At 45.1% G+C, this 25,876-nt stretch overlaps 1 protein-coding gene across 1 annotated transcript in view; it reads left to right on the forward strand.

Moving 5' to 3' along the window:
* The first annotated feature begins 11,320 nt into the window (after nt 1-11,320).
* ENO4 (enolase 4) overlaps nt 11,321-25,876 on the forward strand; it is a 249,582-nt gene continuing 235,026 nt past the window's right edge. The window contains exon 1 of the mRNA XM_033943107.1: nt 11,321-11,410. The gene's annotated coding sequence lies outside the window, so the exon portion shown is untranslated. The remainder of the gene's footprint in view (nt 11,411-25,876) is intronic.

Raw genomic sequence — 25,876 nt, forward strand, 5'->3', positions numbered from 1 at the left:
CTAATGTGCTGCCATATAGGTGCCACCTGCAGCCATAAGGGCTATTGTGTAGACAGGTGGGTATAGTAGGTTTTAGGGGTGTTTTGGGGGGCTTACCATGACCTGCAAGGGAGTTGTGGTGAGATGTTTAAGTGTCACCCTTTTTGTAAAGTTCACAGCAGTGCCCTGTAAGATATCCCACTACTCTGTTGTCATGTCTCACCCAGTCCATCACTTTGCTGACCCCTCCCATGTCCAAAAGGCGTTTGGGACTTGGAAAAATTTTTGGACGAGAATGTGGTATAAAGATAGACGACTTGGCGTTTTGGACGATCAAATAGCTAGACGTATAAGCAGACAATTCTTGAAAAAAATTTTTTGGGACATATTTTTCAAGAATGGACTGTGGACGCAGCTGACTTTGGGCGACTAGCATTCTAGGCCCAAAACAGACTTAAGACTTTTTTTTAATTATGCCCCTCTAAACGTTCTAACCAAATGACCAGAATCTCCTCTTTGTGTAAACCACCTAGAACCGCAAGGTATTGGCAGAATAAAAGACATCAATGTAATGTAATATTTTTAAAATCAACATCTTTTAACAGATGGAAAACAGAAGAAAGTGTTTGAGCTCCTAGAACGTTTTACATTAATAAATGTGAATGAATCCACTAACTAGCCAGGTATAAGACCAGATAATACCTTTATATACATCTAAACTTAAATTTCACATGTGCTTCTACCGACAACCAATGCAGTTCACACAGAAAAGGAGTGACATGGTCAAACTTTTTCAGATTAAAGATCAATCATATTGCCGCATTCTGAATAATGCACAATCTATGGAGACTTTTTTTTAGTACATTACAATTTAATGATTAAATCCGTTTGCCCGTGTAAACATTTTCTTGCAAGTAGTTTAGACATGGAAAATAAATAGCCACACTCATCTTTTTAATAAGCTCTTTGCTATCTCTCTCTTGCTGAAGACGTCTGTTGAAAATCAGACCCATAAGATTTATTCCAAGTAGCAGCAGCAGTTCAGGATTTCAAAAATGTAACACACTGATGTAAAATCTGATTTTGCATCGCCTGGGATAATAGAAGAAGCTTTTGGCACCACTGAGAAAAGTAATTGCCTGTAAACTTTGGCTCTGCTGGCTAGGCCTCAACTGGAACTAGCACTGAAGGTGAAGAGGACTGGAAGGGACCTGTGACACATTAATTCTACATGCATGTCATTTGCAGGAGAGGGAAAATGCCCCAAGTACCGGTTTATGTTCTGAATTACCCCTCCAAAACCCTCCCCCCCATAAAATACACAAAACAACCTGTTGAACAAAACCACTTTGGCTTTCACTCCTTTTAAGCTACATTTAAATACACCTTTTCTGCACTGTATATAAAACCTATTAGCTGAGGGACCTAAGGAATTAATGTCTAAAGAGTGGATTCTTCCGGGGGTGGGGGAAGGTCCAAGCAAGAGGACTGCCAAAGAAATAAAATGAAGGGTTAATAGCAAATGTACTGTACTAAATACTGAAACATAGGCCTGGCGAAGGCCACCTCCTAGGTAATGCAGTATTTAATGCTTTTAAGCTAAATACCTCAGGATATTAAGCAAAGAGAGAGAAAGAAAAAACTGGTTAGAAAGAGTCAGGAAATTGAAGCAGAATGGTGTTGAGAAGGCCACTGCTCCCCGTCACATGCCTGAACCCCACACAGCCTCTCTCCAGCTGAGTCTCGGAGGGGGTGACCAGCTTGCACAAGGCCCTTTTTTTTTTCTGCAGGTGCCGCACAAAGCCTGCCCCGTCAACGGCTCGAGGAGCAGAGCTTGGCATTGCCTTAAAGTGACAATGTCATTGTGGGAGCATAACACTGCAGCCCATATGTTCCCCTAATGAGATGAATCCTTTTCTCCCTTGCTACGGTTTAACTTGGCTACTTTGGGGAAGGGCATGGGAAGGGGTTTGGAGGTGGGGGCGGGGGAGGGATCTGCTCCAGTGAGCAAAGAGTAATTGTTCATAAAACCGTACCCTGCAACTACTTCCCTGGCTGAAAATGTCATAGCAATTGAAAAGCTCTTAGTACGGTTTCATAAGCAAAACCTGTATCTTTGGGTTACAAGCAACATTATGACGCTATGGAAGTGATTTTATTTTTCTCTGAATTTGAGCATGAAAAAGTTACCATTTTGAAAGGCCTCGATGCAAAGACATAGTAGTTCTCTGCCATCCCCTTACTCAATCAGCTGGATCGGACACCGATGTAACCTGCATGCTGTAGCAGTCATTTCCTTGATAGTGCTGGCTAGGGTTACCATATGGCTTCAGAAAAAAAAGAGGACGGATTGAGACATCTGGGTTTTACTTCCATTGCTTTCAAACCCGGATGTCTTAAACTGTCCTCCTTTTTCTGGAGAAAACAAAAAAAAAACTCTGTGGAGTGACGATGTTCCTAAATGGACTTTATTTGAAAGTGTCAAAGTTCCAAAGGTCCACTGAAATCATCCACATAAGAGCCTTAAAGGACCCAGTCCGCTAGGGATACAGGACCCAACACGGTCCGCGTTTTGACAAAAAGTCTTCAAGGGTCCCTGGGGGTCCTATAAAGGTGATTAGGTGGGAAACAATTGTGTGGTGAGCCGGAAGTGAGACACTGCTTGCATTTGCAATGGAAAGGACCCCCAGGGACCCTTGAAGAAGACTTTTTGTCAAAACGCGGACCGTGTTGGGTCCTGTATCCCTAGAGGACTGGGTCCTTTAAGGCTCTTATGTGGATGATTTCAGTGTACCTTTGGAACGTTGACACTTTCAAATAAAGTCCATTTAGGAACATCGTCACTCCACAGAGTTTTTTTGGTTTTCTCTGGATTTTCTTCTTTGTGGATATTTTGGGGTCAAATCCTTTTGGTTTTTTTCTCCTTTTTCTGGAGCCATATGGTCACCCTAGCACTGCTGGCTAGCCACATTGGGCTACTAAGAAGGCCTTGGGCTTACCTGTATGATATGGTAGTTAAGAGCAGTCGTATGGCTGCACCAGGGTAACCTGCATGGAGAGCGCATGGTTAAAACCCAAACTTAGATACTTATTTTGTACCTGAGGAAACATAGGGTTAAGTGACTTGCCCAGAGTCAGAAGGACCTGCAGTGGGAATCAAACCCAGTTCCCCTGGTTCTCAGGCCACTCCTCCACTTCAGCATGGGAAGGCTGGATGTTTTGGACAATGCCTTTGCTAGCTCTGGAAGCAAAATAGATTGCTAGAAAGCTTAGCTATTAGATGTGGAAAGTGGCGGAGCGAGGGTGAGAGGAGCCCATGGCGGTGGCACCCCTCCCCCACTCCTTTCCCGATCCCCCTGCTGTGCGCATGCCCCCTTTCCCTGTACCTTCAGTTGTTCACAACCACGGGCAACAAGAACTTCAACATGCTCCTCGCGACCCCGTCGGCTTTCCCTTTGACATCACTTCCTGTGTATGACACTTGGAAGTGATGTCAGCGGGAGAGACGATGCGGTCACAAGGAGCACGTTGAAATTGTTCCTCGCGACAGTGAACGAAGGGGACACGCGTGGCAAGGAGTGGGGAGAGGAGGGGTGCTGGCACCCCCCCCAACATGGAGCCCAGGGCGGATCCCTCCCCCCCTTACTACACCATTGTGAAAGGGACCTGGATTTTGGGTTTAGTGCTTGTAAGAATCATAGAGGAAGACGACAAAGCCTCAAACAAGCTACCAGTGGTGGCCAGTACATCAAATGTCTGAGCGGTGTACAATTAAAAAACAAAGGGGTCATATGAAATCAGTAGGAACAGAACAAAAATAAAGAGAGGAGCTTAAGAAGGACACAGTAAGGTCAAATAGATAAAGGGAAGAGGGGAGGAACTAACAAGATAAAATAACATGAGGAAAGAGGGCAGTGGGTGTAGGGTTACCATATGGCTCCAGAAAAAGGATTCAGGAAAGGGAAATCGTGTTTGACGAATTTACTCCAATTCTTTGAGACCGTGAACGAGCAAATTGATAGTGGAAAGCCGGTGGACATAATATACTTGGACTTCCAGAAAGCGTTCGACAAAGTTCCACACGAAAGACTTCTCAGGAAACTACAAAGCCATGGCATAGAGGGAGATATACAAAGATGGATAGGCAAATGGCTGGATAACAGGAAGCAGAGAGTGGGCATAAATGGGAAGTTCTCCGACTGGGAGATAGTGACTAGTGGTGTACCCCAGGGCTCAGTACTTGGACCGATCCTTTTTAATATTTATATCAATGACTTGGAAAACGGAACATCCAGTGAGATCATCAAGTTTGCAGATGACACAAAACTCTGCCGGGCAATCAGATCGCAGGAGGATAGTGAGGAACTCCAGAGCGATTTGTGTCGGTTAGAAAAATGGGCGGAGAAATGGCAGATGAAGTTCAACGTGGAGAAATGCAAGGTAATGCATTTAGGCAGTAAGAATAAGGAATACGAGTACAGAATGTCAGGTGCAAGTCTGGGAAAAAGTGTACAAGAAAGGGATCTGGGTGTACTGATAGATAGGACCCTGAAGCCGTCAGCACAATGCGCGGCAGCGGCAAAGAAGGCAAATAGAATGTTGGGCATGATAAAGAAAGGAATCTCGAGTAGATCGGAGAAAGTTATAATGCCGCTTTATAGGGCAATGGTCAGACCCCACTTGGAATACTGTGTCCAACATTGGTCTCCCTACCTAAAGAAGGATATAAAACTGCTGGAGAGGGTGCAGAGACGAGCAACCAAACTAGTGAAGGGTATGGAGAAACTGGTATATGAGGATCGACTTAAAACACTGGGATTGTTCTCCCTTGAGAAAAGGAGACTGCGTGGGGATATGATCGAAACCTTCAAAATACTGAAAGGAATCGACAAAATAGAGCAGAGAAGATTATTTACATTGTCCAATTTGACACGGACAAGAGGACATGAAATGAAGCTAAGGGGGGACAAGTTCAGGACTAATGTCAGAAAGTTCTGCTTCACACAGAGAGTGGTTGGCATCTGGAATACTCTCCCAGGGGAGATTATTGCAGAATCGACAGTCCTAGGCTTCAAAAGCAAACTAGATGCATATCTCCTTGAGAGAGGCATATAAAGTATGGTTGGCTATAAAATAAACCAGGTGTATACCTGGCAGGGCCTCCGCGTGTGCGGATCGCCGGACTTGATGGACCGAAGGTCTGATCCGGAGATGGCGCTTCTTATGTTCTTATGTTCTTATGAGACATGCGGGTTTACTTCTACTGAAACAAATGCAAGTAAAACCCGAATGTCTCAATCCATCCTCCTTTTTCTGGAGCAGGTTAGTATAGGCAATTTGATGTTGCAAGCTGTAAAATAACTGTGGTTGTTCCAAAATAGCCTATTTGGGGTTTTGCCATGTACTTGTGACTTGAATTGGCCTCCGTGAAGACAGGATACTGGGCTAGATGGACCATTGGTCTGACCCAGTCAGGCTATTATGCGTCTTTGAACAGAAAAGGTTTGAGGCTGGATTTGAATTGGACTAGAGAAGTTTCGTGGTGAAGATATGGAGGGAGGGCATTCCATAATGTAGGAGCTGTTACAGAAAATAGGGTTTTGCGGGTGGTATCATAGGTAAAGTGATGAGCGGAGGGTACAATTAAATTTTCTTGGGTAGAATGACGTGTCCATGTAGGAACATAAGGAATAAATAATCTGGAGTGTGGTCTTGATTAACTTTAAATGTAAGGAGTAAAATTCTGAATGTCAGCCAGTGTGCAACTGGTAACCAGTGAGCCAAAATTAAAAGTGGCCATGCTTGGGATTAATATGGAAGGCAGTGTTAAGAATAGGATTAAAGCTCAGGTAAGAAAAATAATGGAGTGGCAGAACGTCAGTGTTATATATAATAATAATAATAATTTGTTTTTATATACCACCATACCTGAAAGTTCTAGGTGGTTCACAACAGTTAAGAATAGTACAAACAATGCATTTCATTTAAGATTCGACGAGTTATATGCATACAATGGGGAGAAATACATGCAATTTAAAAATGAAATAGAAAAAGTTAAAATAAAAAGCGTTAAAAACCCAATCTGTTGAATAGTGGCACATCTAAATGAGCAGGCTGGATGGTTCGATTTGGTTCTCTACTAAGTTAGCACGGAGCTCCCAATAGGTCTTGGACCTGTTTAGAAAATGATTGTTTCAAAAAGCTAAAACACAGCATGCTATGGGCAATTTTCAGAACCAAAATGCTTTTAGGAGCATTACCGAGCCTTAGAATTTCTAATCATTAGTCACAGTTTGTGAAATTTAAACCCTGCACAAAGCCTCCAGCACAAGACTAAGATGTCAGAGCTCAGGAAAATTCTGCATGAAAAGCAATATTGTGCAAAAGGGGAGAAACAGAAAGGGATTTTTGTACTTTTACAACCACACTCAAAGTGATTCAAGCATTTTCCCTATCTGTCCTGGTAGACTCACACTCTATCTAATGTAAGGAGGGAGGGGGGTCCACCCCGGGCACCATGTTGGTGGGGGTGCCGGCAGCCCTCCTCCTCTAGATAAATTCCAAGAGTAGCTTCAAATGCTTTCTTTTTAAAGATGCATACGATTGACGTATCCCACTTCTTACAAATTATAATTATTTCCCAATCCTTTCCTTTCTCTTTATATATTTTTTTAAGAATTGTAATTTTTCCCCTTCTATCCTTTTTGCTTTCCCCTCCCCCCCCCCAGTAAGTGTTTTTGTTTCACGCTAAGTGTTTTATCAAATTTTGATCAACTATGAAACTCTTCCCACTCCTCCTCTCTTCACATGTGCATCCCCCTTCCTTTGTACCTCTACTTCAGAGGTAGGCAATTCCGGTCCTCGAGAGCCGGAGCCAGGTCATGTTTTCAGGATATCCACAATGAATATGCATGAGATGGATTTGCAAGCACTGCCTCCTTAAGATGCAAATCTATCTCATGCATATTTATTGTGGATATCCTGAAAACCTGACCTGGCTCTGGCTCTCGAGGACTGGAATTGCCTAACACTGCTCTAGTTGTTCCCCATCACCAACACGAACAACTTTAATATGCTCCTCATGACCGCGTCATCTCTCCTGCTGATGTCAATTCTAGGTGCCACACGTAGGAAGTGACGTCAGCAGGAGAGATGGGGTTGCAAGGAACACGTTGAAGTTCTGGTTGACCATGGCGGTGAACAACTAGAGCAGTAGTTCCCAAACCTTTCCTGGGGGACCCTCAGCCAGTCAGGTTTTCAAGATATCCCTAATGAATATGCATGAGAGAGATCTGCATACCTGTCACTTCCATTATATGCAAATCTCTCTCATGCATATTCATTAGGGATATCTTGAAAACCTGACTGGCTGGGGGGTCCCCCAGGACAGGTTTGGGAACCACTGAACTAGAGGGACAGAGGAAGGGAGGGGGGCGCACTTATGGCATGGGGGGGGATAGGGCAAGGAGCGGGAGGCATAGATGAGGGCTGGGGAGGGGTGCCACCACCCCTGACGCCTCTCACCCTCACTATGCCACTGAATGTACCTGAGGCAGGGGCGGATTAAATGACTTGCCCAGGGTCACGGGGAGCAGCAAGGGGTTTGAACCCATAACTTCAGGGTGCTGAGGATGTAGCTCTAACCACTACGCCACGCTCAGGTGAGGCAGTTGTGATATTTCCTGTGAAAAATGGGATTTTAGGGATGTGGAATTTAGGACTTTGGCTTTTGGTTTGTAATATTGCAATACACACACTGCCTTGATTTGGGGATAATGGGTCATTATTATACAGGGTGAGCCACAGAAAAGTAGTATGAGGTACTGGTCTGCTTAAAATGTCCACTTAACTCACAAAACACCACTTTATGACCAGAAAATTGGCGTTTGGTGCTCGGTGTCAGGAACACGAATAGTGGGCCCAATTTTCTTTGAATCAACTGTGAATAGCACAGTTTACCTGGACATCTTTGAACAATTTTACGACCAACTAAAACCAGAAGATAAAATGTACACTTCTGGCAGAGCCAGCCCACGAATATTAAAAAACCATGAATAATATTCGGGCCGGTTCTGCCCCTAACCCCCGCTTCCCCCTGGCTATTTTAAGCCCTGTAAGCCCCCCCCCTTAAGCCTTACCTGGTGGTCTAGTGGGTTTTTGGGGTAGGAGCGATCTTCCCACGCTCCTGCCCCATGCAGATCGCTCACAGGAAATGGCCGCCTTGAGCTCCCGTAGTCTCTCGAGCCATTTCCTGAGCGATCTGCACGGGGCAGGAGCGTGGGAAGATCGCTCCTACCCCGAAAACCCGCTAGACCACCAGGTAAGGCTTAAGGGCGGGGGGGCTTAAAGGGCTTAAAATAGCCCAAAACATTTAAATGGGTTTTTGGTTTAAAACCGCGAATAACCAAATCCGCAGATGCTGAAACTGCGGAATCGGAGGGGGAAGTGTACTGCTTTTTCCAACAAGATGAGGCAACATGCCACACCTCACACGACTCACTGGCACCGGATGATGAACTGTTTACAGAGGAGCGAACTGCGAGCAAGGGGTTATGGCCACCATGTACCCCTGACTTGTTCACATGCAATTTTTTTTATCTGTGTGGAAATTTACGCCAACAATCCACATACCCTGGATAATCAACTCAAGGAAAACATCACCAACACCATCCACAGCATCACTGTTGAAGAGGTGCAAGCAGTATCAGCCAACGTGATCCGACCAAAGGTGCACAGACGTTAACAGGGACCACTTTCACTATCTGTTGTAACTTGTGGGTAAGTGAATAAAAACAATCCACTTGCTCGTTCATCTGTCATACTACCGCCAGTGGCGAGCTACTTTTCCGCTGTCCACCCAGTACAATGAACATCTGGAAGGCTATACAGGATACTGTGGACCTCTTTGCTAATATACTAATATTAGCAAAGAACTTTAATATTAGCAATATACTTGCTAATATTAATATGCTAATATGCTCCTTGTGACACTGGGCAAGTCACTTAATCCCCTCATTGCCCCAGATACGCTAAATAGAGTTTGAGCCCACCGGGACAGATGGGGGAAATATGATAAAGTACCTGAATATAAACCTCTTAGGATATAAGTGGTGTCTCCACCATAAAATTAACAAAACGTCCTACATTTACAAGGGCAGAAAAAAGTGGTGTAGATGGACTGGATGTAATCAAATTTATTATAAACAAACAAGAGATAATAGAAACAATAATGTAACCAATAACACCAAATCATCTCAAAATAGTCTCTAGTAGGTGCTGATCTAGCTGATCTGTAAGAATCACCTATGTTGGTCAGATCAGTCTTCAGATACAGTGAACCAAATGCTGGTGTGTTGTAGGGATGGTGTAGAACCAAAAGGTAGGGGAGATCCTACATGGTCCGTGTTTTGCCTTCTTCAGGGGTCCTTGGCTTCGAAGATAACAGAGTGCCAATAACTGTACACAGCGCATATGGAGTGTTAAAGTGCCATAGGACGCCAACAACGAGTTTGAGATCATACATCGTAACTGAGCGCTACAGGATTGAAGCTGAGCTCTGAGATACTGTCTCATGTGCTGGATGAGGACCAAGTTCTCTTGGCGCACCCATCTATACTGGTACCCCAGCAATTCCAAATTGCAGTGAATCCTGAATCTTTACTACTACTACTAATCATTAAATATAGTGCTGAAAGGCGTACGCAGTGCTGTACATTTTGACATTTATAGACAGTCACTGCTTGGAAGAGCTTACAATCTAACTTGAACAGACAGATATGACTTATAGGGTTAAGGATACAGAACCCAAGGTGAAAATCTACTGGTTCAAACATGGAGAAGGAATGTCACCTTGCATTAGGCAGATCACTCTAGAAGGGTACCAGATCTCTGTGGTTTATGATGCAGTATTCCTTTGGCCCTGCCAAGGACCACTCTACCTTAGAGGAGCAGTGTACGATGAGTATAACTGGAAGTTTGTTAGATTCATCACTGACTGATAGTCCTATAGTAGTAAAGTCATCTCCTTTGGAAAGAACTTTTGTAGTACAACGGGTGTTAATATACTAACACAGCCAATGACAGCAGTGTGTCTAAGATGTATGACAATTAAATTCATGAACTTGCCTCCATGTGCTTATGTTGGCAGTACTGTACAAACAGCTCTGTAAGGTTTCATAACCTTGGTATTTCAGTGTCTCACAACTCTGTTTGTGTCGATGTGTAGCAGTGTCTTGCTGAGCGGCATTCTTTATTATTGTTGCATGTTTTTGTGTGCCGTTGTGAGAATTACACTTTTCATTTCAATGAGGCGAATGCATCTAGCAAATGGGCACCAGTATAGGGAAACCAAGCCATTGTGACATCACCGATGAGGTGGGCTCTTAGGCATTGGTGGAATGAGGCATTATGACCTCACAATAGGAGGAGCCGCTGAAAAGTTCTCAGTTCAACCAAGAAGAGAATGATGTGGAACCATGAAACTTACAAGGTATTACACACTCTTCAATTTTATGAAATGAAACAAAAAGTGTCAAGTGTGGAATACCTTGTGAGTTTCATGGCTCCACATCATTCTCTTCTTGGTCGGGTTGAAAACTTTTCAGTGGTCCCTCGTATACAGTAGGAGAAATTCTCTATGGATTGCCAACATTTAGGCTCAAAAATCCTGGTTTATATTTGAGTATATATGGTAGTTTCTGAGGATGAGTTTCTACTGAACATTGAGTGTGATGTGCTCTCAACTTCTACACTAAATAATTGAAATTTAATTATGGGAATTTTGTGTGGTTTCTAGTGACTAGTGATTGATATATCTGCTTATTTGCCTGTTGATTACATGTGGTATTTACACGAACATGTTTCCCATTATCAACATATTTCATTTGTGCTCACTGTAGCTGTGGACTGCACCAGCTCAACTCAACAGTAGGTGGCAGCAGTGACACATAATAGGTGTAAAAATGTTTGTCAAAATCTCCTTATCATTATGATAAAATACACACATTTTGCATGAATAAATTATGTTGTAGGTAGTTCATAAAAATGTACATGTCAATAATTGTTCATCAGTATGCAAATAACATAACATTGTGCTTATTAATCACGTAACCGTAACTTCAATGCAGATTATAAACAGTAAACATAGCCTAGAAGACAGGAATAAATTAATTGACCAAGTACTTAGAAAAAAGATAAGTCTTCAACTGTGTTCTGAAATGTTTATATGAATAAGCTGTAAGCAACAATGGTTGTAATTCTTTGTCGTGGGAAGCTACCTGAAACGCTAAAGTATGATTGAAATTTTTTTTACTTTTGCAGCCCTGTGGAGGAAAATTAAACTGAGCATGAGAGAAGAAGTTTCTTCGGCAGCAGGATGGCTAATCTACTGAAGAAGGTTTTAAACTAGAAGCAATGGGCAAGGTGATTTCAAGTAAGTAAATCACCATATACCTCAACACGGATGGGAAAAGGGGGCTCACAAACTCTGACGATTGGGAGCTGTGCTGGACCTGAATGGAAGAGCTGTGTCTAATGCTTAGCTCTTCTGTGCAGGCACCAGTCACAGTTCATTCCCCTTTTACCATTTAATTTGCATGTTATCTCTGCTGAGTTTAGCCTGGCAAAACAAAATTGCTCCCAACCCAGTATTTTTTAGCGGGCTGCCGGGGATTTTTGCATCCTGCCCTTAAATGGATTAACCCATAAAAATAGGACAGACTTTTATGCGGTCCTATTTATAGCAGTAAACCTGACCGCTTAAGGGCTGAATATCAGCACTTAAGCGGCCAAGGGCTGACTCCGCCCCCTGGAACACCCCCAACATAGCCAGCTACTTCTTTGTTGACCATTTCAATATTCGTAATTTTGGAAGATCAGTCCTCAAACATCATAGTAACATAGTAGATGACAGCAGATAAAGACCTGTACAGTTCATCCAGTATGCCCAAATATGATAAATTCATCGCATAAGGTATGAAGCGATATTACATATCCATACTTTATCTTGATTTTGTCCTTGCTATTTTCGGGGCACAAACTGTAGAACTCTGCCAGGCACTGGCCTTGCTCTTCAACCACTGAAGGTGTCATCAAAACCCCAACCCATCCAAGTCTGTCAAGTCATGATCAGGGTACAGATCATAGAAGTCTCCCCAGTACTAGATTTGCCTCCCAATTACTGGAGTTGCCATCTAAAGCGCTAGGTTTGTTTGGTTCCCTTCTCTTTCCATACCAGATTCCCTTATATTTGTCTCATGCATTTTTGAATTCTATCACCGTCTTCACTACCTCCCGTGCAACAGAATTCCAAATATCTATCACCCTCTCTAAGGAAAAGTATTTTCTGATGTTATTCCTAAGTCAGCCCACCCTGCAACCTCAGTTCATGTCCTCTGACTCTACCACCTTCCCATCTCAGTATCCAAATCCAGGCTAAAAGCCCACTTTTGGGGGCTGATTTTAAGTCCTAATTACCACTAACTTGTAAAGCACCCATGCCTGAAAAACTTATCCCCTACTTGTCCTGTTTGATTAGCTTATAAGCTGTACTGAGCAGGGACTATCTCTTGAATGTTAATAGTAGAAATGATAATGGTAGTAAAAAAGTATTTTTGGAAATACCTTTCAAATATGTGAATGTATCATATTACCCCTTGCTCTCCTTTCTTCCAGGGTATACTGTACATTTTCATTCTCCCCCAGTCTCCCCTCGTGTCTTGTGACACAAACCCTATATCATTTTTATCGCTCTTTTCTAAACTTGTTGAAGTCTTTTTTACATCTTAGCAAAATACAGCCTCCAAAACTGAACACATTATTCGCCCTTATCAATAACTTGTACAGAGGCATCCTTTTTTCTGATGGTTATACCCCTCTCTATGTAGCCTGGCATCCTTCTGGCCATGGTAATCAGAGCTTCAATGTTGTTTAGAAAGATCATGCTAAAAATGTTTTTTTTGTTTTGTTTTTAAATCCAATGGGATGATAAAAAGATTTAGAAATTTTTTTCACGGAGAAATGTAGTTGATGTTTGGAATATCCTCCCAAGGGACATGGTAGAGATGAAAACAGTGACAGAATTTAAAAATGCATGGGATGAACACAGAAAATATCTAATTAGAAAATGAATGGGATAAAATGAAGATGATGGATCGGGGAAGGGAAAGTGAGATGGGATAATAATAATAATAATAATAATAATATTTTATTTTGTATACCGCCATACCCAGGGAGTTCAAGGCGGTTCACAACAGGTAGAAGAATTACATACAGTGCGATTCGAAAAAAGAAGAACATAACAAGGCAATCGTGGGGACGAACTCGTTTACATAGACGATTTAGGAGGGGGAAGGGCTAAATACGGGATACATACAGTGTGCTGCAGTAGGATACAATACGGGATACATACAGAGTGCTGCAGTAGGATACAATAGAGTTTAAGAGAGGAAATTAGATAAGAGCATATTAGTTGGAAACAGGATAGGAGGATGGTGGAGGACAAGAGATGCTGGGTTACAAAAATGGAGGAAGGGCATACACAGGAAATTGTGGAATCATGTGGGAGAGAATGGGGAGTATCAAGGAGATGAATGAGAGAAGGATAGTAAGTACAGAGGCACAGGGAATAGGAGGTTGGGGAAGACATGAGATGGGAAATGAGAGAGCTAGAGCATGAGAAAGGGAGATGGAAGCTTAAAAGTAAAAAGAAGAACAAGGGTGAAATTTGAGTGGACAGAGAGGCAGAAAAGTAAAAAAGGGCAGGAAGAGCTAAAAAGAAAAGATCAGTATATAAAAGACAGGAGTAGGGAGGGAATGAAACAAGACAGGAAAGAGGAGAAAAGTCATATGGACAGCAACCACTGGAAAAAGAATTATCAGAAGACACAGGAAAACAGAAGAGACAAAATGAGACCAACATGATGGAAAAATAAAAGGTCCAAACAAAGGTAGTAAAAAGTGTTTTATTTTAAATGTACTACCTGGTAACAACCCGAGAAATGTCAAAAGATCTACTATTTACCTCTCTAGTAAATCAATTGTTCTCCCATTGTAACCTCCGTTTATTAATCTTTTGTAAGCCGCCTTGAACCGCAAGGTAAAGGCAGAATAGAAATCCCTAATGTAATGTAATGTAATATGTTAGCTTGGACATATGTGCATCACAGATATTTGTGTTGTGTTCAGTGGCTTACCAGACAGCTGATGGGGGGTAAGGGGTAGGCAGTGGTCTGAGCCCAAAGTGGGTGGGCACTAAATTTTCTTCCCGCTATGTCCCATGCCTCCTGCCCAAATGCTAAATATAAATACCTTCCCAAAGCCCTGCCAGTTGAAGACCTCTTCAAGCTCTGCTGCTGGTAGTAGCTCAGGGTAGGATTACCAGTAGTGCTGCCCAATTCGGAGAAAAATATTTCGATACGATTCACCCTGTTGAATCAATTTTTCGATTAGATTTGATTCACTTTCAATGACACAGCTTTTTAAGTTTAGACATTTTATTTAACCAAGGCAACATCATGTCAAAAATAGGTACATCCAAACTATAACATAGATGTAAAATTAGTTAGAAAGAGATTCACAGCTCCCCCAAACCAAATTATCCCCAAAGTTTCTCCAGCCCCCCTGCCGATTCTCAGCTTCCCCAGCCCCAAAGCAAACCATCCCCAAAGTTTCCCCAGCCCCCATGTTGATTCTCAGCTTCCCCACTGTTCAGCCCCAAAGCAAATCATCCCCAAAGTTTCCCCAGCTCCTCTGCCGATTTTCAGTTTTACCAGCTCCCCTGCCTGATTCATATACTTACAGTACACTGTGGATGTGGAATTGCGGGGAGGAGAGGAGAAATGCGCGAAGGAGAAAGGAGAGAGCCAGCCAAAAATACAAATATCTTCTTTGCTACCACCGGTGCCGATCTGCACGAGGTCCTTTCATTTCTTCTGATGCAACTTCCGGTTTCACAAAACTGGAAGTTACATTAGATGGGAACGACTCCGGCGGGCAGCGGCAGAGGGAAAGCCTGAATGGGTCTTGGGGCCAAATCGGTGAGTCCGGTTTTTCTTAAAAATGAACCAATTGAATCGATTCACCTGATTCGAATCGAAAATCGGGCAGCACTAGTTACCAGATTTTCCCCCAGGCCCCCTCCCACTCATGTTGCCCTGCACAAGCAATGTCGGATGGCATTCGCGCATGTACTGGTATGACACGATGTTACACGCATGTACGTGACATCACCATGTTGAATCTGCGCATGCACGAATGCCGTCCAAACGTCGCTCTTTTCCAGAAGCTTTTCAAAACCCAAAGTGCAGGGTCCTCAAAAGGACATGTCTGGAGAAATCCAGACGTCTGGTAACCCTAGGTCAGGGATACTGCCGCTAGCTACAGAGCTTGGAGATTTTTGGCTGCCAGACCGTAGGAGGTTGTCTTCAACTAGCAGGGTTTTAGGATCCCCACCAGCCACAAGGGAGGTGGACCTGAGCCTAGGACCCATGTGTGATCAGTACAGAAAGAAGTGCATAGACCATCACCAGAGACTTTGGAGCACTGGGTGAGAAGCTGAAGCGGACAGGAGCGCAGGTGGTTTTCTCATCGATCCTCCCAGTTAGAGGCAAGGGAAGAGCCAGAGATGAACGTATCCTGAGTACGAACGAGTGGCTACAGGGATGGTGCCGGGATATGAACTTCGGATTCCTAAACCATGGGGAAGCGCTACAAGGACTTCAGGGACCAGAAGGACTCCATCTGACCAGTAGGGGTAAGAACGTCTTCGGACACCGACTAGCCCGCCTGCTTCACAGGGCTTTAAACTAGGTAAGTCGGGGGAGGGTACCCATTCACATATTAGTGCAGAAAGGAATTATCCTGATGAGGTGAGTCGAAACTCCGCTTCCATGTCCAAGGTAAGTACCCACATTGCAAACAGTTCTTTAGGAGTCACACCGACTCGGGTAGGATACACCTCACAGGGACTTAGCAAACACAAGATAAGGAGGGCCATGTATGTCAATGCACACAGTTTAGGTAACAAAATTCTAGAATTAGAGGCTGAAATAAGGAATGCTGACCTAGATGTGGTGGCAATATCTGAAATTTGGTTCACAGACTCACATGGGTGGGATATGGCTATACCGGGCTGCAATCTACTTCGTCAGGACAGAGAGGGCAGGTTAGGAGGGGGGGGGGGGTAGCTCTATACATTAAAGAGGACATCAAAACCACCAGGATCACAGATGTCAAGTACACCGGGGAGTCACTCTGGGTAAACCTGGCAAGAGGCAGAGAAAAATGCCTGTATCTAGGTGTGGTATACAGACCCCCAAAACAACTGGAAGACATGGACGCAGAATTAATTGAAGACATAGAGAAGAGAAGCTGTACTGCTAGGGGACTTCAATATGCCTGATGCAGACTGGAACTCATTTTCAGCGACAATCAGCGGTAGCAGGGGGCTCTTAACCTCCATAAAGGGAGCACGTCTCAAACAAATGGTAATGGAGCCCACTAGGGCCCAGGCGATCCTCGACCTGGTACTCACCAACGGGGAAAGCGTCTCAAGCGACCACAACATAGTATGGTTCAACCTTAGGAAAGGCTTCCCTAGATCAAACACGAAAACAAAGGTACTCAATTTCCGGGGCACAGACTTCGCACGCATGGGAGATTTCGTCCATCGGACGCTGCAGGACCAAGCGGAGACCAATGATGTAGAAGCTAAGTGGTTAACACTGAAATCAACCATTCATGAAGCAACTAGCCACTTCATAAAATCAATAAATAAACGACAAAGAAACAATAAACCCCAATGGTTCACTGTGGAGATCTCGCACCTCATTAAGGAGAAGAAAAAAGCGTTTCTCTCCTACAAGCGCACGGAGAAAAGAGAGGCAAAGGTAGAATATAGGACCAGGTCTACAGCGGTCAAAATGGCAGTTAGGAAGGCAAAACTTCGAGTGGAAGAAATTCTGGCAAAAAACATTAAAAAGGGGTCAAATCCTTCTTCAGGTATATTAGTGACAGAAAAAGGAGCATAGGCGGGATAGTACGCCTTAGAAGACCAGACGGAAGTTACGTGGAAGCAGATTCTGATAAAGCCGAACTACTGAATGAATACTTCTGCTCAGTCTTCACCTGGAGAAGGACCGAGATTGTCCGGCAAAGTTACACGAGAAAATGGAGTAGATTCTGCGCCGTTCACGGAGGAGGGTGTTTATGAGCAACTTGAAAAACTGAAGGTGGACAAAGCGATGGGACCAGACGGGATCCATCCCAGGATACTAAGGGAACTCAGAGAGGTTCTGGCGAGTCCTATTAAAGACTTGTTCAACAAATCTCTGGAGACGGGAGAGATTCCTGGGGATTGGAGGAGAGCGGATGTGGTCCCTATTCATAAAAGTGGTCACAGGGATGAAGCAGGAAACTACAGGCCGGTGAGCCTCACTTCAGTTGTTGGAAAAATAATGGAAGTGTTGCTGAAAGAAAGGATAGTGTATTTCCTTGAATCTAATGGGTTACAGGATCCGAGGCAACATGGCTTTACAAAAGGTAAATCGTGCCAAACGAACCTGATTGAATTTTTTGATTGGGTGACCAGAGAGCTGGATCGAGGACATATGCTAGATGTAATTTACTTGGATTTCAGCAAAGCCTTTGATACAGTTCCTCATAGGAGGCTGTTGAACAAACTTGAAGGGCTGAAGTTAGGACCCAAAGTGGTGAACTGGGTCAGAAACTGGCTGTCGGACAGACGCCAGAGGGTGGTGGTTAATGGAAGTCACTCGAAGGAAGGAAAGGTGACTAGTGGAGTCCCTCAGGGTTCGGTGCTGGGGCCAATCCTGTTCAATATGTATGTAAGTGACATTGCTGAAGGGTTAGAAGGAAAAGTGTGCCTTTTTGCAGATGATACCAAGATTTGTAACAGAGTAGACACCGTAGAGGGAGTGGAAAATATGAAAAAGGATCTGCAAAAGTTAGAGGAATGGTCTAATGCCTGGCAACTAAAATTCAATGCAAAGAAATGCAGAGTAATGCATTTGGGGATTAATAATAGGAAGGAACCGTATATGCTGGGAGGAGAGAAGCTGATATGCACGGACGGGGAGAGGGACCTTGGGGTGATAGTGTCCGAAGATCTAAAGGCGAAAAAACAGTGTGACAAGGCAGTGGCTGCTGCCAGAAGGATTCTGGGCTGTATAAAGAGAGGCGTAGTCAGTAGAAGGAAGAAGGTGTTGATGCCCCTGTACAGGTCATTGGTGAGGCCCCACTTGGAGTATTGTGTTCAGTTTTGGAGACCATATCTGGCGAAAGACGTAAGAAGACTTGGGCGGTCCAGAGGAGGGCGACGAAAATGATATGAGGCTTGCGCCAGAAGACATATGAAAAGAGACTGGAAGCCTTGAATATGTTTACCCTAGAGGAAAGGAGGGACAGGGGAGATATGATTCAGACGTTCAAATACTTAAAGGGTATTAACGTAGAACAAAATCTTTTCCAGAGAAAGGAAAATGGTAAAACCAGAGGACATAATTTGAGGTTGAGGGGTGGTAGATTCAGGGGCAATGTTAGGAAATTCTACTTTACGGAGAGGGTGGTGGATGCCTGGAATGCGCTCCCGAGAGAGGTGGTGGAGAATAAAACTGTGACTGAGTTCAAAGAAGCGTGGGATGAACACAGAAGATTTAGAATCAGAAAATAATATTAAAGATTGAACTAGACCTAACACTGTTTAAAAAAATGCTAAAAACCTTTCTCTTTAAAGATGCATATGGATCTTAGGACAAATAAAAATTGATAATCTTTTAACCATTACCGAGTTTTCTAATTTTTTTTTTTTTTTTTTTTAAACAGCCATTATTACCCACCTTTTGTTTTTCCCTTTTATGTTTTTTCTTCTCTTCTATCAAAAATTGTAACTACTCCCCCACTTAACCACACATGTCTTGTATGTTTTACCCACACATTATTTTAAAATGAGGTTTACAATCAGTTTGTAAAGTGTGTTATATTTTAACTAACAACAAATTTGTTTTTATGTCACCATTAATATTGTACTTGTTTCATTTATTAATACATGTTATTTCATTGTACATCGCCTAGCAATTTATATAGGCGATTCATCAAGAATAAATAAACTTGAAACTTGAAACTTGACTTGTACGGTCTGTGTCTGTGCATGGCCGTTTGGAGGAGGATGGGCAGGGGAGGGCTTCAATGGCTGGGAGGGTGTAGATGGGCTGGAGTACCGTATTTTCGCGGATATAACGCGCACCTGTGTAAAACGCGCACAGGGGTATAGCGCGCAGAAATCACGATGATATGTACCAAAACTTTTCTATACCGCGCTCAGGCATATAACGCGCATGATGCCCGACGCTCCTTTCGCCCGCCCTGACTTTCCGTGCGCTGTCCCGACTCTCCGTTCACCCCCCCTGACTTCCGTGCACTGCCCTGACTTTCCGTGCGCTGTCCCGACTCTCCGTTCACCCCCCCTGACTTTCCGTGCACTGTCCCCCCTTGAAGTCCTGTCCCCCCTTGAAGGTCTGTCCCCATCCTGAAAGCCTGGTGCCCCCCCCCCGACGTCCGATACATCCCCCCCCCCGGCAGGACCACTCGCACCCTCACCCCGAAGGACCGCCGACTCCCCAACAATATCGGGCCAGGAGGGAGCCCAAACCCTCCTGGCCACGGCGACCCCCTAACCCCACCCCGCACTACATTACGGGCAGGAGGGATCCCAGGCCCTCCTGCCCTCGACGCAAACCCCCTCCCCCCAACGACCGCCCCCCCCCCAAGAACCTCCGCCCGTCCCCCAGCCGACCCGCGACCCCCCTGGCCGACCCCCACGACACCCCCACCCGCCTTCCCCGTACCTTTGTGTAGTTGGGCCAGAAGGGAGCCCAAACCCTCCTGGCCACGGCGACCCCCTAACCCCACCCCGCACTACATTACGGGCAGGAGGGATCCCAGGCCCTCCTGCCCTCGACGCAAACCCCCCTCCCTCCAACGACCGCCCCCCCCAAGAACCTCCGCCCGTCCCCCAGCCGACCCGCGACCCCCCTGGCCGACCCCCACGACCCCCCCACCCCCCTTCCCCGTACCTTTGGAAGTTGGCCGGACAGACGGGAGCCAAACCCGCCTGTCCGGCAGGCAGCCAACGAAGAAATGAGGCCGGATTGGCCCATCCGTCCTAAAGCTCCGCCTACTGGTGGGGCCTAAGGCGCGTGGGCCAATCAGAATAGGCCCTGGAGCCTTAGGTCCCACCTGGGGGCGCGGCCTGAGGCACATGGGCCAAACCCGACCATGTGTCTCAGGCCGCGCCCCCAGGTGGGACCTAAGGCTCCAGGGCCTATTCTGATAGGCCCTGGAGCCTTAGGCCCCACCAGTAGGCGGAGCTTTAGGACGGATGGGCCAATCCGGCCTCATTTCTTCGTTGGCTGCCTGCCGGACAGGCGGGTTTGGCTCCCGTCTGTCCGGCCAACTTCCAAAGGTACGGGGAAGGGGGGTGGGGGGGTCGGCCAGGGGGGTCGCGGGTCGGCTGGGGGACGGGCGGAGGTTCTTGGGGGGGGGCGGTCGTTGGAGGGAGGGGGGTTTGCGTCGAGGGCAGGAGGGCCTGGGATCCCTCCTGCCCGTAATGTAGTGCGGGGTGGGGTTAGGGGGTCGCCGTGGCCAGGAGGGTTTGGGCTCCCTTCGGGCCCAACTACACAAAGGTACGGGGAAGGCGGGTGGGGGTGTCGTGGGGGTCGGCCAGGGGGGTCGCGGGTCGGCTGGGGGACGGGCGGAGGTTCTTGGGGGGGGCGGTCGTTGGAGGGAGGGGGGTTTGCGTCGAGGGCAGGAGGGCCTGGGATCCCTCCTGCCCGTAATGTAGTGCGGGGTGGGGTTAGGGGGTCGCCGTGGCCAGGAGGGTTTGGGCTCCCTCCTGGCCCGATATTGTCGGGAAGTCGGCGGTCCTTCGGGGTGGGGGTGCGGGTGGTCCGGCGGGGGGGGGGATGTATCGGACGTCGGGGAGTCGGCCGGGCAAGAGGGCTTGGGCTCCCTCTTGCTCCGATCGTGGATGCGGGTGCGGGTGGGAGCGCGTGCGAGCGGTCGTTCGGGGTGGGAGCGCGAGCGGTCCTGCTGGGGGGGTGAATCGGGCGTCGGGCGGGGTGGGAACTATGTTTAAAAACTTTTCTATACCGCGCTCAGGCATATAACGCGCGAGGGGTATGCGCGGTACGTAAAATCACGTATAACGCGCGCGTTATATCCGCGAAAATACGGTAAGTCTTAACAGAGATTTCGGCAGTTGGAACCCAAGCACAGTACCGGGTAAAGCTTTGGATTCTCGCCCAGAAATAGCTAAGAAGAAAAAAAAATTTAAATTGAATCAGGTTGGGCAGACTGGATGGACCATTCGGGTCTTTGTCTGCCGTCATCTACTATGTTACTATGTTACTATGTATGTTACTATGTTACCTGTGAGGCACCGGGACACGGTCCACAGTTGAAGGCAACACAAAGCACAGAAGACCCGTTTCAGAATTTTGAGTTCACACCAGATGAAGTTTACAGTGAACTGGCAAGACTCAAGGTGTACAAAGCCATGGGACCAGACAATTTGCACCCAAGAGTGCTCAGAGAATTGAGCGATGTCCTGGCGAAACCGTTGGCTGAGCTATTCAATCTCTCCCTAAGTAAGGGGAAAGTTCCCGTGGACTGGAAATTAGCTAATGTCGTTCCTCTGCATAAAAAGGGTTGCAGGGCAGAGGCTGCGAATTATAGACCAGTGAGTCTCACATCAATAGTGTGCAAACTCATGGAAACACTAATTAAAAGCAAATTGGACACGATCTTGAATGAATGGAATATTCGGGATCCCAGTCAGCATGGATTCACCAAGGGTAGGTCCTGCCAATCCAATCTCATCAGCTTCTTTGACTGGGTAACAAGAAAGTTGAACTTGGGAGAGTCTTTGGACGTCGTGTACCTGGACTTCAGTAAAGCTTTTGACAGTGTCCCTCACCGCAGGCTGCTAAGCAAGATGGAATCGATGGGGTTAGGAGAGACACTAACTGCATGGGTCAATAATTGGCTGAGTGGCAGACTTCAGAGGGTGGTGGTTAATGGTACCCTCTCTAAAACATCGGAGGTGACCAGTGGAGTGCCGCAGGGCTCGGTCCTGGGTCCACTCCTTTTCAACATATTCATAGGGGATCTGACTCAAGGTAAAATAACAATATTCGCCGATGACGCCAAACTATGTAATATAGTAAATGAATGCAGTTTACAGAATTATATGGCGCAGGACCTGCTTACATTGGAAAGTTGATCCTCAACCTGGCACCTAGGCTTCAATGCTAAGAAATGTAAAGTCATGCACCTCGGAAGTGGTAATCCATGCAGGACGTACTTCTTGAATGGAGAAACTTTAACTAGGACTTCAGCAGAACGAGATTTAGGAGTAATCATCAGTGCAGACATGAAAACTGCCAATCAAGTGGAGAAGGCTTCATCTAATGCAAGGCAGATATTGGGTTGTATCAATAGAAGTTTCGCCAGCCAAAAGCCTGAAATCATAATGCCGTTGTACAGGGCCATGGTGAGACCTCATCTGGAGTACTGTGTGCAATTCTGGAGGCCACATTACAGTAAAGATGTGCGCAGAATTGAATCGGTTCAGCGGATGACCACCAGGATGAAGGGTCTCTCGTACGAAGAGAGACTGAACAAATTGCAGCTCTACACTCTCGAGGAACGTAGGGAGAGGGGAGACATGATCGAAACATTTAAGCACCTCACGGGACGTGTTGAAATGGAAGATGATATTTTCTTTCTCAAGGGACCCTCGGCCACAAGAGGGCACCCGCTCAAACTCAGGGGCGGAAAATTTCATGGCGACACCAGAAAGTATTTCTTCACAGAGAGAGTGGTTGATCATTGGATCAGCGTCCTGAAGCTGTGCTCGGGGACAACGGGATGGGCAATCATTTCCTGTCCCTCCCTAAAGACAGGAAGGGGCATTAAGGACATGGGAAGGAGGCACTGGGGGCACTAAAGACATGGGAAGGAAGCACTGGAGGCACTAAGGACATGGGAAGGAGGCACTGGGGACACTAAGGACATGGGAAGGAGGCACTGGGGGCACTTTGCTTAATCTTTGTAAACCGCATAGAACTTCACGGTATTGCGGTATATAAGCTGTTATTATTATTAAAGACAGGAAGGGGCACTAAGGACATGGGAAAGAGGCACTGGGGGCACTAAAGACAGGAAGGGGCACTAAGGACATGGGACTAAGGACATGGGAAGGAGGCACTGGGGGCACTAAAGACATGGGAAGGAAGCACTGGGGGCACTAAGGACATGGGAAGGAGGCACTGGGGGCACTAAGGACATAAGAAGGAAAGAGGGAGGGAATAGAAGAGACAATTCTTGGGCCCGAGTGCATAAATAAAGAAATGAAAGAAAAGATACACAGACAGAAGGAAATGCAACCAGACTCATGAAATCACCAGACAGCAAAGGTAGGAAAAATGATTTTATTTTCAATTTAGTGAGAAGGGTGGATGGGGGAGGGAGATAATTTATGTATTTAAGATGATAATAAAATGAATTTCAAGTGATCTGTATGATTCAATTGATGTAGTATTGCATACTTGATGTAAGATGAAAAATGAATAAAGAATTGGCAAAAAAAAAAATTTAGTGATCAAAACGTTTTGAGAATTTATATCTGCTGTCTATATTTTGCACTATATTTGTCTATTTTTCTATAGTTACTGAGGTGACCGAGCTCGCGGAGATGGGGCGGAAACCGGGTTTTTAAATTTTAGTCCTAGTAGTTTGCTGGTCCACAAAATAATTCATTTCTGCCGGTCCACGGGTGTAAAAAGGTTGAAAAACACTGCTCTAAGTCACAACGTCCAAGTTCCGTCAATCCTGTGCTGTATAACTTTCGGTTATACATGCGGTACAACTAAGTCTAAGCCTGCCCATGTCCCTCCCTCGACACTCCTCCTGACATGCTCCGTTTAGCTAAGATCATTCAGCGGCACTATGAAGGCCTAGGTCATTTCTAAATACGTCCAAAATCCGGTTTTATTTTTGGCACTTGGACGTTTTTGACTGATGATCGTCCAAGTGCTGACTTAGGCCGGTTTTTGGATGTTTTTCTTTCGATTATGAGCCCCACAGTATTTAAAACCGGCCCTGATCATCACTTTAGGTGACTGCTTAGTACACTTAATGGAAGCACTGGCCCTGTCGGCTCACTGCCTAGAAAGGTCTGGTTGAAGATGCATCCATAGAGTACCTGTTGCAGCAGTAATCTGCAGTAAAAGCAAAGCACAAAATATAGGACTCATCAGAAGACGAGTCCTTTACATTACAACTTCATCATGCAGGAAAGCGACTGCAATGAAGATTAAGGAGGTGGTCTACTTGCTGACCTTACCACCTCAACATGTGAAGTTAAACAGCACCTTGGAGCATTAACTTAATCTTAAATTTAAAACAGTTTCAATAAATTTACCAATTTGTAGAGAAACGTGCTGTGAGGCAGCATTTGGACCGTTTGTGAGAAAAATACATTTATTTACAAAATCTCTCTTTAGTATAAGCTGAAGTCTTTCAGATACAGTACTAAGCACTCAGCAGCTATTTTTTGGCAGACATTTCACGGGCTGTAATCTTTGTGTCCTTCAAGCTGTTAATTTTAAGCAATTTTGCTGTTTGAAGACTTTATTTTTTTAAAGAGACTGAAGTTCCCTTGCTAAAAAAAGAAAAAAATAATAAATTACTGGCAATAAAGAACATAACAAACCTATAGAAATTCTGATAGAAACAGTATTTACAACCAAGATGGGAATAAAACTTCTTACATTTCTATTCTACTGAAATTCACAGCTGTCATGCTACAATCTACAGCAAAAGCATTTATTTTTCAAGTGCAGAAATTGTGGCCCATGGACAGTAAAACCATGAAAGAAAAGGATCTTAAAGAAGTAACACAGTCTGCATAAAACTTTTTCTGCGAGCAAAGTGTCTGGTTGCAGGCATTATGAAACACGTAATTGAGACAAGCAGGTGTCGGGTACCATCTCGTAAAACTTTCATACTGTTTTCCTGAATATTTACTGCAGGGGACAGAACGTAGATTTAAATCAAATCAATTTAAACCACTACTCAGAAAGACTTATTTATTTATTAATTTGTTTTCTAATACATTGTCCCCAAAGAGCTCAGAACGGGTTACAGGTTAAACATACGTGGTGGTGGGGATAATCAAAACAAACATCTAAGTCCGTTTTGGGCCTAGGGTACTAGTCGGCCAAAGTCAGCAGCGTCCAAAGTCCATTCTCAAAAAATACGTCCCAAAATTTTTTTTCACGAAAATCGTCTACTTAAGAACATAAGAACATAAGAAATACCTTCACCCGATCAGACCCTAGGTCCATCTAGTCCGGCGACCCGCACACGCGGAGGCCAAGCTAGGTGTTCTCTACTGGACACCTTGTTCACCCGTGTCCCTCAATATGATTTGCATGAAGATGTGCATCCAACTTGCCCTTGAATCCCAGAATGGTGGTCTCTGTCACAACCTCCTCCAGGAGAGCATTCCAGGCGTCCACCACTCGCTGTGTGAAGCAGAACTTCCGGATATTAGTCCTGAGTCTGCCTCCCCTAAGTTTTAGTCCATGACCTCTTGTTCGAGTCACTGTTGACAATGTGAATAACGAAGATTCTTGCTCCATTTTGTCGAAACCTTTTAGTATTTTAAAAGTCTCTATCATATCCCCTCGCAGCCTTCTCTTCTGGAGGGTAAACAATCCCAGTTTTTCGAGGCGTTCTTCGTAACTCAAATTCTTCATACCTTCTATTAGTTTTGTGGCTCGTCTCTGCACCCTCTCTAGTAGGGTTATAGCCTTCT

This window comes from Geotrypetes seraphini, chromosome 4, assembly GCF_902459505.1.
Source record: "Geotrypetes seraphini chromosome 4, aGeoSer1.1, whole genome shotgun sequence".
In the NCBI taxonomy this organism is placed as follows: domain Eukaryota; kingdom Metazoa; phylum Chordata; class Amphibia; order Gymnophiona; family Dermophiidae; genus Geotrypetes; species Geotrypetes seraphini.